Genomic DNA, 15516 nt, shown 5'->3' with positions numbered 1-15516 from the left:
GACTCTGTGAACTGACGGGTGTCACCCGTGTATATAAGGGGACGACCCGGCGGCGGTTCAGAAATAGACAACAACTCGAGACATAGGTGAAGCTTGTTTGCTCCCTAGTCATCGAAACCCCATAAATTCCATCACAACTAGACGTAGGCTTTTACCTTCATCGAAGGGGCTGAACTAGTATAAACTCTCTTGCGTCCCTGTGTCCGCTTTAACCCCTTCAAGCTAACCCGTCGTGATGGCTCCACGACTAAGTCCTTTCTCTAGGACATCTGCCGTGACAAAGCCACGACAGTTGGCGCCCACCGTGGGGCTATCGCATGATGGTTTCCGGTTCTTGGAGGGCCGCTTTGAAGGACTCGAGGGCTACGCTGTAGGTCGGATGACTAAGAGTCGTCGCGGCAAGTTCTACATCGACGACGCAGGCTGGGGCCCTGAGGCCGACTCAATTGAGTACGTTTACCGGGTCCCCTTTGGTGGCATTCACGTTTTCATTGGCAAGATCGGTGAACCGGGACCTGAGCCGGACATCTGCACCGACCTCATCGAGACGGCTCAGCGTGCGTGATCCGCCCGGTTTAAACCGGCCATGAAGCGTGCCTTCATGGGAGTCATCCATAGAGGAAGTTATGAGGATGGATCGGAATCTCGCGGCGATACCGTCGTTTGTTCCGATGACGAGTCATCGACCGGAGAAACCGAATCTCTTTATCAGCTACAAGACGGCCGGATTGGGGGCTGTTCCGATGGCGACAGTATTCCGGACCCCTCTGATCTGACCAACCAGGTTGGAATATTCATGACTGGCACACAAGCAGCGCTTCATTCTTCAACCGCTGCGGCAACAACCTCCGGTTCAGCAGCGGCGACGGCTGCCGAGGCAGGAGGTCCTGTGCGCCTGCCGATGCATTCGTTGTGCTTATGGCGGAGGCTAATCCGGCGGATCAGGGCGTTCACAACGCCGACATTGCAAGGGTAAAGGAACAGATCACCCAGGCCAAGGCAGATCTGGCAGCTGAGGACACCAGGATGGCCACGGAGCGGGCCGCTTTAGACGCACAAGCCTACAGGCTCATGTTGGACCAGAGTGCGTCGCAGGAAGTCATGAGGAGGAAGTACCGATCCCGTTTGCCTCCGGTTTTTGAGGCCAGAGACCTTTTCAACACTCCAGGAGTAGGAACCGGCAATCCGCTAGAGGGAAACCGGGCGGAAGTTCCCGGGACCGGTGCACCGATTCAGCCTCATCAGATGGACCCGCCTCGTCAAAACACCGTTATACCTCAGGCTGTTTTAACACCTCCGGGTCACTACTCCAACCCGATGGACAATCTCGTTGTCGCTGCTGCATGGCTGGAGGCCATTCCAATTGAAGGTGATTCGCCGCAGGCAGTAGAGACGCGACGGGTCAAGGAGCTTCTGAGGACAGCTTTGGTCCAACAGGAAGCATACTCGTACAGCCGCGACCGGATCCACTCGACCCTCCGTCCAAGCCGGAGCTATAGCAGACATATGGATGAACCGGCAGTGTCGAGTAACGAACGACGTGGAGCACCCCGTGGCAACAACCCGACGGGTGGTGCTGATAACGCTCAGGAAGTGGTGAACTGGGCCCGAGCGCGCAGGGAGGCCGAGTTAGCCACATAGCATCAGGCTCAGCAGCTCATGCCGGTTCGTCCAACCATCTCGATCGAACCTGGTGTTACTTCTAGTTCTTTGGGGGTGCCTTGCCTTATCCCCGCTTTATGTATTGTGCGCCTGCCCAAGGATTTCAAGGGCCCGCGCAAGGTACCAAATTACACGGCGGATCAGCCTCCAGAGATATGGGTGAAGAGCTATGAGATGACCATGGAGATGCTTGATGTGGATGACGCGGCGTGTGCGAAATACTTCACCATGATGCTTGAAGGAACGGCCCGTACTTGGTTAAAAAGCTTGCCGGCTAATTCTATCAGTTCATGGGCCCAATTACGAGCCCGATTTATCAGCAATTTGAAGGATACATGTAAACAGCCTATGTCGATAGTGGACTTAGCTGCATGCGTCCAGGAGGAAGGAGAATCAACGACTCATTGGGTGCGCCGGGTTTCACAAGTGTTGCACTCATCAGACCGCATCAACGCTGACACCGCAGTATTAAGCCTAGAAGGCAACTGCCGGTTTGGGCCCCTGAAGCTGAAGTTGGGACGGATGAAGCGTCATTGCACTGACATGGGGACCCTCATGGCCGCTTTGGTGAAATATGCTGATTCTGATAGTACCAAGGATCCCGTATCTGATGATGACAAGACAAGGAAGGGAAAGAGGAACAGCAACTCCAAAGGTTAGCAGCATCACTAGGCAGGCAATGGTGGTGGAGGCAAGCGTAAAGCGGATGGTAACATGGACTTTGTGGCTAATACCAACGCACAGGACAATGGCCAGCGACGCAAGGGTAAAACGAAAAATCATAATGGGGCACCCAACCCTAACCCAGACCGCCTAAACTATCTGCTAAGCCAGCCCTGTCCAAGACATGGGACGAAGGAGGCGCCAGCAAACCACCTTTGGAAGGATTGCTTTATTATGCAGGAGTTCAAGAATTCTAATAATTTCCGGTATGATCACAAATCTGGTGGTGGCTCAGGATCCAGGCCGGGTTACGGTGGAGGAAGTTCCGGTTCAGGATTTAATGGTAATCCGGGCGGACATAATGGTCAAAATAGTCAGAATAACCAGGGTGGTTACAACCAACAGCAGCAACAGTCAGGCTACCAGAGCAACCCAAAGTAGTTGAGTAGTGGGCAGTACCATGTCTTCACCACTAGCTTGGACAAGCGAGACCGAAAGGTTCAGAGGCGGGCGGTCAACTCTGTTGAACCGGCCATACCCCGTTATCTACGTTGGTCTGAACAGCCAATCATATGGAGCAGAGAGGATCACCCTCCCCAGGTCGATAATCCAGGTCAGTTGGCTCTGGTGGTGGTGCCTCAGGTGGGAGGTTACAAGTTCACCAAGGTGCTCATGGATGGAGGTAGCAGCATTAATATCTTGTACTATGAGACCTTCCGTCGTATGGGACTGACAGATAAAAATCTTAAACCGTCTAATACAGTGTTCCACGGTGTAGTACCTGGCAGATCAGCATATCCTGTTGGTAAGATAGCTCTGGAAGTGGCCTTTGGGGATGATCATGATTCCAGGTCGGAGACATTGATGTTTGAAGTGGTGAAAATCCAAAGTCCATATCACGCCCTATTTGGGCGACTGGCCTACGCCAAGTTTATGGCACGGCCCTGTTATGTGTATTTGCAGCTCAAGATGCCGGGTCACAAGGGGACAATAACGGTTCACGGAAGCCGCAAAATTTCTTTGGAGTGCGAGGAAGGTGATGCGGCCTATGCAGAGTCGGTTTGTGCCACCGAGGAGCTGAAGTATTATAAGGACAATGTTGATCCGGCAGACATGACTCCATTAAAGAAGCCGACTACGGAGCATGATCCGGCCCTGAAGTTCAAATTGGCAGCAGAAACTAAGCTTGTTGACTTTGTACCTGGCGATTCGTCCAAGCAGTTCAGCATTAGTGCTAATTTGGATCCGAAATATGAAAGCGCGCTCATCGAGTTCATCCGTGAGAATCGAGACATTTTTGCATGGAAGCCCTCTGACATGCCAGGTGTACCGAGGCAACTCGCTGAGCACACCCTTAATGTGGATCCTAAATACAAACTGGTGAAACAGTTCCTCCGCCGGTTTAACGAAGAAAGACGCAAGGCAATTGGAGAAGAGGTAGCCAGGCTCTTAGCAGCTGGTTTTATTGTTGAAGTTTTTCACCCTGAGTGGCTTGCCAATCCGGTGCTGGTCCTTAAGAAAAACGGCACCTGGCGCATGTGTGTGGATTACACAGATCTTAACAAAGCTTGTCCAGCAGATCCTTTTGCCCTCCCCCGTATTGATCAAATTATTGATGCTACGGCGGGTTGTGAGCGTTTAAGTTTTTTGGATGCATATTCTGGCTATCATCAGATCAAAATGGCAGTTAAGGACCAGGAGAAAACGGCATTCATAACTCCCTTTTGAGCCTTCTGCTATGTGTCTATGCCCTTTGGGCTCAAGATTGCCCAGGCAACTTATCGACGTTGTGTGCAAAATTGTCTACACAAACAGATTGGCCGTAATGTACACGCCTACGTGGACGATATCGTGGTTAAATCCAGGGAGAAGGAGACTCTGATTGGTGATTTAAAGGAAACTTTTGATAACCTGAGGACATACAAGATGATGCTTAATCCGGACAAATGCGTCTTTGGTGTACCGGCGGGCAAGTTATTAGGCTTCCTGGTGTTCAATAGGGGAATTGAGGCTAATTCGGAGAAGATCACAACCATCACCTCCCTGGCTAAACCAAAGTGTATCAATGATGTTCAACGCCTGGCAGGCCGGATTGCCGCGTTAAGCCGGTTTATCAGTCGTCTTGGTGAGAAGGCAATCCCTCTGTATCAGATGTTGAAGAAGACGGATCAGTTTGTATGGAGTTCTGCTGCTGATGAAGCATTTGAGGACTTAAAGTGGCAATTGGCCAATCCGCCTGTACTCGCCGCTCCCATTGACAAGGAGCTGTTACTGCTATATGTTGCTGCTAATGCTCAGGCGGTCAGCGTGGCTATTGTGGTGGAGTGAAAGGAGGCAGGTAAGGAGCATCCGGTTCAACGTCCGGTCTATTATATCAGCGAGGTGCTCATTGAGTCCAAGCAAAGGTATCCGCATTGGCAGAAGCTGGTGTATGGAGTTTTTATGGCAAGCCGGAAGCTTAAACAATACTTCCAAGGGCATCCAATTACGGTGGTCAGTTCTGCTCCTTTGGGGGATATCATCCAGAACCGGGAAGCAACTGGCCAGATTGCCAAGTGGGCTATAGAGCTTGGGCCGCACGATTTGAAGTATGTGCCTCGGACGGTGATTAAGTCTCAAGCACTAGTTGATTTTATCAATGATTGGACGGAAATGCAAGCACCTGAAGAAAAGCCGGATCACACATATTGGACCATCCATTTTGACGGATCCAGGCAATTGGAAGGTTCGGGGGCTGGAGTCGTATTAACTTCCCCACAAGGTGATAAGTTTTGTTATGTTCTCCGCTTAATGTTCCTTTGTACTAACAATGCAGTTGAGTATGAAGCCTTGCTCCATGGTCTCCGGATGGCTAAGGAGATGAATCTAGGTCGAGTTAAGTGCTTCGGTGACTCGGACCTCGTGGCTCAGCAAGTGTCTGGCACTTGGGATTCTAAGGATCCACTCATGGCGGCATATCGTCGTGAGGTGGATATTGTTGCAGGTCATTTCAAAGGCTATCAGGTGGACCACGTGGACCGGTGGAAAAATGAAGCGGCGGACGCTTTAAGCCGGCTGGGCTCTCAGCGCAAACCGGTTCCGCCCAATGTTTTTCTGGATGTGATGCACAACCCGTCGGTCAAGATCCCTGGTGAAGCGGATTTGGCTATTCCTGATCTGGAGACTCAATTGGTGGCAGCTCTTCATGTTATTCCGGATTGGACGCTTCCCTACCTGGCGTACAAGAACCGGGGCGAGTTACCAGAGGATGAGACTCTGGCCAGACAGATAATCCGGCGATCCAAGTCCATGACTATTATCAACGGCGAGTTGCATCATTGCAGTGTGTCAGGAGCATTTCAACGCTGTGTGTCTCCTGAAGAAGGCCGTGAAATTTTGCGTGAGATCCACGCAGGAGATTGTGGTCACCACGCCGGTTCAAAATCTCTGGTGGCTAAAGCATTTCGCCATGGCTTCTATTGGTTAACTACTCATGCTGATGCAGAGGATCTGGTCAGACGATGTGATGGTTGCCAAAAGTTCTCAAGACGTGCTCATGTACCAGCTCAAGAATTGAGAACGATTCCAATTACTTGGTCGTTTGCGACCTGGGGGCTGGATATGGTTGGGCCTTTTAAAAGTTCCAAAGATAAGAAGACCCACCTCCTGGTGGGGGTTGACAAGTTTACAAAGTGGGTGGAGGAAGAACCTGTTAGCAAGTGTGATGCGGCCACGGTGGTTCAGTTCATTAAAAAGTGATTTTCCGGTTTGGCTTTCCACACAGTATCATCACAGATAATGGTACCAATTTGTCCAAAGGTGCCATGAAGGAGTTTTGCGAATGGGAGCACATCCGGCTCGAAGTTTCATCAGTGGCACACCCACAGTCCAATGGTCAAGCAGAAAGAGCTAATCAAGAGATCTTGAGAGGCATCAAGCCCCGGCTCATGGTTCCTTTGCAGAGAACGCCGGGTTGTTGGGTAGAAGAATTACCATCTGTGTTATGGAGCATCAATACAACACCCAATAGGTCAACAGGATACACACCGTTCTTCATGGTTTATGGAGCGGAGGCGGTTCTCCCCAGTGATATCCGTCATGATTCACCTCATGTGACGGCTTATATTGAAGTGGACAACGAGACATCATGGCAAGATGCTTTGGACCGGTTGGATGAAGAGAGTGACATAGCAGCCGCCCGATCGGCGATTTACCAACAGGATCTTCATCGTTATCACAGTCGCCGAGTCAGAACCAGAACCTTCCAGGAAGGAGATTTGGTGCTTCGGCTCATCCAAGATCAGACTGATATGCATAAGTTATCCCCACCTTGGGAGGGGCCTTTCGTGGTCAGCAAGAATCTGCACAACGGGTCATACTATCTGATCGATATTCGAGAGCATAAGGACTCACGTACATCAGAGGAGGAGACCAACAGGCCGTGGAACATAGCTCATCTTCGGCCTTATTATACCTGAGCCATTGGTTCTCCTTATGTACATATTACAACGATGTATATATTATGATTAAATATAATAAACCGGAACCTCAGCTAAAGCGGGGTATCTGTTCTTTTACATCATGTGTGGTTACACGGAGTTGTTCTAAAGCGGCCTCCGGTTTACCCCTTGAGTTCGCTTTTTAAAAGCATCATGTTATATCACTTGGAGGTTTGGTCGTGTCCGAACCAATACCATACCTCCTGATAGGCGAGAGCCACCAGATCACTTGGGGACTTGGTCACGTCTGAACCAGTCATGCCTCTTGATCGGCCTAAGGCCACAGAATCACTTGGGGGCTTGGTTGAACCCGAACCATTGCCATGCCACTTGGTCGGCATAAATGCCACGGTTTCATTTGGAGACCTGGCTGACTAGAACCATAGTTACACCTAACGGGAGCTTGGTCGTGTTCGGCCATGGTAACGCCATTTGATCAGCTCAAATAAACCCTTTTTGCAAACGGTTTTTCATTGCTTTTGCTTCGCACTTTACTTTGCAAGATACTTTTTTCTTTTTTATTGCGTTTTTTTAAAACCGACAAAGTTTTCAACCAATCAATTGACGGAACACAGTTCACGTCAATCCGGAGACTATTTGCCTGGTTTGATCCTTGTTGTTAACATCCTCTTATGGAGTAACACGGTGTTTATTATAACCCGGCATGGTTTACATGGTAAACCAGCGTCATATATATACAGGAGCTGTTATCTCCTCCAACAGTGTGGGTTTGCAAAACTCCGCTTCAAGATTGGCCAAGCCAACTTCACGCTCAACGATGGCAGGTATTATGTATCTCAAAAATTTGGTCATATACTCAATTTTTTTGGATGTTTTGACTTCATATATGTAGACATCATATTCCGCCTGACGGTACAACTGCGGTGGCACTTGAAGAGTTTCTTATTGCAGAAAGTGCTTTGGAAAGTTCATCACCACAGGAAGAACAAATTATGCACGAAGGCATATCAACATCAAAAGTATCACCTAGCCTATTACAAGGAAACACGATGCCCATAATAATATCATTGTTTTTCGCAAAGGAGAGGCAGTTTTCAAACCGGCTTCTGGTTCAAGCTTGGTCACCAGCCTGGCCTGATGGTTGTGGGTCATCCTGCGCCACTTCAGCCTCCATTTCTCTACCCAGTGGCTGGAAATCAACATTTGTCCAGTCGATTCCCATTAATGCTTGAAAAACAGCTTCATCATGGATCAACAATGACGGGTCAATATCGGGAGCGTAAGTATGCTTACGGATTGGAGGGATCAGATTTTCTGATTATGGATTGGTGCAGCTATTCGCTTGTTCTGATTATCATATTGGGCTTGATAATGAGACAAGTCTGCTTCTTCACCCAATTGACAAGCTAGCAGACGTACCTCCTGGTTTATTGCTCGCGGATCCGCTTCACCAAACTCTGACCCGTCTTCCTTCAAGCTGGGATAGCCCTGAGCCGCTTCAATAGGATCAAAATCCAGCACCTAGGCTTTTGCCCGGATTAAGGCATTGATCGCACCGGTTCGAGCAGCAGATTTCTTCAGCTCTTCAACCCGGGCAGGAAGCACCGACAGTTTCATCAGAGTGTCTTGAATCAAAGTGGGCGCCGGTTTGTTATGGGATGCGGTACAGATAATCCGCTGGGCACCAGTATACAATTGTTCAACAAATGTATACGCGGCTTTCAGTTTCTTCCGCACATCTGACCCCAAGTGACCAATGCCTCTCCCTGAAATACCCTAAAGGGTTAATAAACCGGCAACTCCGTAAGAAGGCAGAGCCAATTCAGAAGTCAAACTGGCTTACCAAAACTAGCAGTAGTCATGGCATGCGCGTGCCGCTTTATGCTGGTCAGTTCATCCGCCACTGGTTTTAGTGCAGCCTCGGCATCCTCTGCTCGTTTGATTAAAGCGGACTTTTCAGTGGCCCAATCCGCCCGCATCTTCTTGAAGCTCTCCTTAAGCTGTTCCATGGCGCTTAAAGCGTTGGCTAATTCCTCTTTTGCTTTGGAGGTTTCAGCTTGTTGGGTTTTCATGTTTTCTTGGAGATCGGCGACTTGGCTTTCTTTCGTCTTCAGCTCCGCCTACATGCAGACAGTTATATGCTTCAACAAAACGGTACAAGGATTGAAGTACCAACCACATAACAAGTTATGCACTTAGCACTTGGGGGCTAATGCATATTCGATCTTCATCTTTCAATTGCTTACAAAGTCCCAAGATCAATACAAGTATTCAACTTGGCACTTGGGGGCCAATGGCTATTTGCTCATATATATATTCTGATGTGGCAATCTCAATTACTTAAAGTACCGGTTTAACTACGCTAAGTTGAACCGGCCCTTGGGGGCTACATCGGCGAATTTCAAAGTATTAAGATTTATATTAGTAAGTCACGGTTTGAAAGAAGATTACAAACTGGCCCTTGGGGGCTAGGAGAGTCAGAAAGTCTTGAAGCATACAAGCAGGAAGGAGCATATGGAAGTTACCTCGTATTTATCCTTCATCATATTAACCAGACTGGCTTCATAGTCACGGCTGGTATACAACCGGTTCAGGTAGCTGGAATGGATATCTTGGGCGTTCAGAGCAGCGTAAGTTGCCAGATCAGCATTCCACTTGCCTTTACCAAAGGCAGCAAATTCTTCCTTGGCAGAATGTTTGGACAAAGCAACAGGATTGCTTGGCTCGGTATGGCCAGTGCCAGTAATGACAACCTCATCCTCCTGAGTATCGCCGGTTTGCACTGGGGCTATTGGCTTGTTAGTAGGCTTTGCTGGACCGGTGGATCTCTCAATCCGGATGGAGCATGTGGGCTGATTGACAGGACCTGAGGCATCAGTAGGTCTCTCTTCAGCAATAAGATCATCGTCTTGCTGCGGTGGATCGTTGGGTATATCCTCAGGAATAGCCGCTTCAAGATCGGGTGTTTTGCCTGGCTCAAGAACGGCATCTTCTTCGGCCGTTTTGTCCAGGCGGGCCTTCTTGCTTGGCCTAGGTTTGGCCCTGAAAAGAATAACAAAATCAAATACAGCATATGTTTTAAAGCGATGTGCTGCAAATATCATAATAAGTATAGCTTACCCAAGCACCGTTTTGAGCGGTGGCAGCTGAGTAGCCGATGACTGGCCAGAAGATGAGTGGGAAGTAACCTGGTAATCGGAGTCAGATGGATTAAGAGGTTGACGAAACCAGCCCGCTTTAGGACAATCACTGACAAGAAAATTAGAGACCTCTGAACGGCGTTTCCGATCCGGACTGTTCGGTAAACCGGCGAAGGTAACTACCTGGCCGCTGTGCCGGGTTGTGCGACGAGCTTCATGCTGTTGGGTCTTCATAAGAAATTTGGGATCCAAATAAGCAAGAGGATGATAAAATTTAACTTTCCGGTTTGCCTGACGGATTTTTAGCAAAGGTAAAGGTTCTGAATCGGAAGAGAGAATAATTACCTCTGCAGCATCAGCGTGGCTGGCTTCGGCATCATCCTGACAAATATCATCATCAATAAGACGCATGAAAAATAAGCCAAGTGAGTCAAGCTCTACCTCAAGGTCCGGATTATCCACATCATCATCAGGGGCCGGATTAGAAGATGCAGTAGTTCTTTTCCTGTGGGCAGTCTTCTTTACAGCTTTAGTCTTTTGCCGGGTTGCTCTTTCCAGTTTTTCTGGTTTCTCCTGCGGCAATTTCCTGCTCCAAAACGGATCATTGTCCTGATTACACAAACACTGATATTAAACAATGACCAAATATATCAATAACAGATTCAGCAAAAGGAAAAATCAAGGTCTTACAGCTGGCGGTTTGTTGGTGGCACAGAAGGGAAGCAGGCCGTTTTTAGCACAGATATGTTCCGGTTCATTCAGCATCTTATTCACAGCCTCTGTGATTTCTTCATCGGTGAGCTGGATTTTGGACTGTCACAGTGGGTCATCAACACTGCCGGTATACTCGCACATCAAACCGGAGTGCTGACTAAGGGGCAGTATGCTCCATGATATCCAATAGCGAGCGAGATCAACCCCTGTTAAACCGTTGGCCATAAAGGCTCTGAGCTTCGACAGTTGAGGAGCATATTTGCTTCTCTCCTGGGCAGTCAATCTTTGCGGAAAAGGGTGTGTATTGCTGAGCCGCTCCGGACGAAAGCCAGGCAAGGGATTCTCACCAGCAGGGGAGGTGTCTTTGCAATAGAACCATGTCTGATTCCACTCTTTGGGGTGGCTATGCAGTTTGGCGTGAGGGTATGAGACCTCTTTCCTTTTCTAGATCAGCACGCCACCCAACTCCGTATTGGAGCCGTCAGTAAACTCAGTACGGCGGTTTAGATGGAAAAGGTCACTGAACAATTCCACTGTGGGCTCCTCTTGAAAGAACGCCTCACAGAGCACTTGGAACTGACACATATTTGTAACAGAATTGGGGCCAGTGTCTTGTGGATGGAGTTGGAAATCGGCCAAAACATCCCGGTAAAATTTAGAACCGGGTGGCTTAAAGCCCCGAGCTAAGTGATCTACGAAAACAACAACCTCTCCTTCTTGAGGAGTGGGAGGGCATTCTTTGCCAGGAGCCCTCCAATGGATGGTATTTTTGCTGCCTAAAGCGCCGATTAGGACTAGATCATCCAGCTGAGCCTCTATGACGTGAGAAGGAACCCAATTGCACTCATATACTTGCTTGGCCATGATGGAATCTACAAGGTAGAGGATCCCGGTTCAAAAATGCATTTCATCAAGGTACATTGGTATGTGCAATGTTAAACCGGAGACAGATATATCTGAACCGGAGTTTGATGAAGCAACAACATCTGGTGGTTCAACAAGGGGACTAATGGTATATACCGGTTTGGAATTTTTTTTCTACAAGGTTAAACCGCCTAGTTTAAACATTGAAGCAGATGAGTAAGTTTATAGAAACAGATTTCGTAAGATTTCTCTACAGCGATGGATCTGAAGCAAGTTCAGAAAAAAAGATAAATATTCAGAGTTCCAAAAGGAGCAGTACCGAATCAATGAGCAAGACGTACATACAGATCTATGGTTTTGAGATGTGTAAGTGAAGGCGAAGGGTAAACAGCTACCATTGCACAGAATAAATATTTGCGGAGTCATCTAAAGATCTATCGTATGAGCAAGAGGCACACGATGAACACTGAACAACTGTGAAACCCTAGGTCAGATCTGCGGGGGAAAGGATAGAAGATTTACCGGAGCTGAGGGAGACACGGAAGGTTGCCGCGATGCTCTGGTGCGCCCAAGTTGATCCAGCGGCCAAGGTTGAGGCAGAGGTCGACGGCGGCGGCGGAGCTCCGAGGCTGGGGACGCGAGGAAGATGAAGAAGAAAGGCGCGAAGGGGAGGAAAGAAATGACCCTTCGGTCCTATTTATAAGGAGAAACAACATGTGTCAGGCGCGACAATCAAGGGGCCACAAAATGGAGCTATCGCCTCAATTTCCGCAGATCTATTAAACAAAGAAGCATAATGGATAGCTTCGTTATGACAGGTGATGTCACTCCGGTTTACAGCAATCAGAGAAGATGACATCATGGCAGCTTACCAATTTATGAGAAGATGTTGAAGATGAAGCTTTTGTTAAAGGATTGACATGAACCCGTTCAAATCAATCTGGGGCCTAATGTTGGGGATATTACTGGTGGGCGTAAACCGGCCTACTGGGCCGGGTCAACTTCATCAGTAGTTCCAGAGTGATAAAGCCCAAGAAGGCAGATGAGGGCCTAAGGCCCGTAGCCGGTTCAAGACTTGTAGCTATAAACCGGGATTTGTATATAAACTTGTATTGTAAGTTAGGAATAAGGAGAGACCAACCCGGAATACGAATATCGACTGGTGTTGGGACTCTGTGAACCGACGGGTGTCACCCGTGTATATAAGGGGACGACCCGGCGGCGGTTTAGAGATAGACAACAACTCGAGACATAGGCGAAGCTTGTTTGCTCCCTAGTCATCGAAACCCCATAAATTCCATCACAACTAGACATAGGCTTTTACCTTCATCGAAGGGGCCGAACTAGTATAAACTCTCTTGCGTCCCTGTGTCCGCTTTAACCCCTTCAAGCTAACCCATCGCGATGGCTCCACGACTACGTCCTTTCTCTAGGACATCTGCCGTGACAAAGCCACGACAAACTCCATACCCATAAGTATTGCGTGAGTGTTAGCAATTGGGAAAGACTATATGATAGTTGAGTATGTGGACTTGCTGAAAAGCTCTTATATTGACTCTTTCCTATGTTATGATAAATTGCAATTGCTCCAATGACTGAGATTATAGTTTGTTAGTTTTCAATGAAGTTTATGATTCATACTTGAAATTGTGATTTAATTGTTACTCTAGCATAAGAGATCATATGACAAGAATTATATAAGTTGATGTTCTAAGAATGATAATGATGCCCTCATGTCCGTATTTTATTTTTGTCGACACCTCTATCTCTAAACATGTGGACATATTTTTCAATTTCGGCCTTCGCTTAAGGACAAGCGAGGTCTAAGCTTGGGGGAGTTGATACATCCTTTTTGCATCATGCTTTTATATCGATATTTATTGCATTATGGGCTGTTATTACACATTATGTCACAATACTTATGCCTATTCTCTCTTATTTTACAAGGTTTACATAAAGAGGGAGAATGCCGGCATCTGGGATTTTGGGCTGGAAACGGAGCAAATATTAGAGACCTATTCTGCAAAGCTCCAAAAGTCCTGAAACTTCACGGAAGTCATTTTCAGAATATATAAAAAATACCCAGTGCAAGAAGTTTCGGAGGGGGGCCACACCCTGCCCACGAGGATGGGGGCGCGCCCTACCCCCCTGGGTGCGCCCCCTGCCCACTGAGGGAGTCCTGGATTAGGGGGTATCCGGACAGCTGGGCTATATCCTTTGGACGGACTGTTGGACTATGAAGATACAAGATTGAAGACTTCGTCCCGTGTCCGGATGGGACTCTACTTGGCGTGGAAGGCAAGCTAGGCAATACAGATATGTATATCTCCTCCTTTGTAACCGACCTTGTGTAACCCTAGCCCCCTCCGGTGTCTATATAAACCGGAGGGTTTTAGTCCGTAGGACAACAGAAAATCATACCATAGGCTAGCTTCTAGGGTTTAGCCTCTCCGATCTCGTGGTAGATCAACTCTTGTACTACACATATTATCAAGAATAATCAAGCAGGACGTAGGGTTTTACCTCCATCAAGAGGGCCCGAACCTGTGTAAAATATCGTGTCCCCTGCCTCCTGTTACCATCCGCCTTAGACGCAGAGTTCGGGACCCCCTACCTGAGATCCGCCGGTTTTGACACCGACATTGGTGCTTTTATTGAGAGTTCCTATGTGTCGTCGCCATTAGGCTTGATGGCTCCTTCGATCATCGATAGCGATGCAGTCCAGGGTGAGACTTTTCTCCCTGGACAGATCTTTGTATTCGGCGGCTTCGCACTGCGGGCCAGCTCGCTTGGCCATCTGGAGCAGATCAAGAGTTACGCCCCTGGCCATCATGTCGGGTTTGGAAGCTTAAACTACACGGCCGATATCCGCGGAGACTTGATCTTCGACGGATTCGAGCCCCTGCTTAGTGCGCCACGCGGTCACGATGAGCATGATTTAGTTCTGCCATCAGACAGTGTCCAGGTGATCGCGCCGGCAACCACTTCAACCCTCAATTCGGAACCAGTTGCGCCATCCATGGACGGGTGGATAGACCCCACCACGGAGGCCGCATCCTCAGCGGCGATCAAGCCGAATATCGACCTTACCCTTCACGAGAGCCGTGATGCCACACTACCAGATCCTTCCCCGGCCACGGACTCCGAACCGCCTGCGATCGTGCCTATCGAATCCGACTGGGCGCCGATCATGGAGATTATCTCCGCGGATATCTTTCACCACTCGCCCTTCGGCGACATGCTGAACTCATTAAGGTCTCTCTCCTTGTCAGGAGAGTCCAGGCCAAACTATGTCCGGCAGGATTGGGGTGCGGATAATGAAGAAATTCGTCGCCCACCCACCACCCACTTAGTAGCCACTGTCGATGATTTGACCGACATGCTCGACCTCGACTCCGAAGATATCGACGGTATGGACGACGATGCAGGAGACGAATAGGAACCATTGCCAACAGGGCACTGGATGCCCACTTCATCACATGATGTATACATGGTGGACACACCCAAAGAAAACGACGACGAGGAACAGAAGGACGCAACGAAGGGTTGTTCCCTCGAGAAGCAGTCAAAGCGGCGGCATAAGCGCCGCTCCAAATCCCGCCTCGGCAGAAACAACGGTCATATAGACCCAGCGATAGAGCAGGGTGAACCATCGCCCGACCAGGGCCACACGGAGAATCAAACCGAACAACCCGACTCTGTCGAAGATAACAGTCCGGACGACATCACATCGGACAGGCGCTCGGAGCAACAGAATGCCCATCAAAGTCTTGTTGCCACGGCAAGGAGTCTGAAAAGGCAGAAGCAAAGGCTCAAAGCTGCACAAGGCACACTCAGAATCAGATGGAGTGAAGTACTCAACACTGCAGCGAAGTACGGAGGTAATCGCCACACCAAGAGCTACCCGAAGCGAAAGTTGCTACCCGAATTCGATGAGGAGGCCTTAGATCCCCTGCAATTAGAAAACAAAATGGCCATCCGATTGGATAGACGACCTCGTGGCCAATACAGAGCGGCAAATGACGCTGCACATA

The sequence above is a fragment of the Triticum urartu genome, chromosome 5A, assembly GCF_056163025.1.
Source record: "Triticum urartu cultivar PI428250 chromosome 5A, HENAU_Tu73, whole genome shotgun sequence".
NCBI lineage: Eukaryota > Viridiplantae > Streptophyta > Magnoliopsida > Poales > Poaceae > Triticum > Triticum urartu.
Note: the sequence above shows the minus strand (reverse complement) of the source record.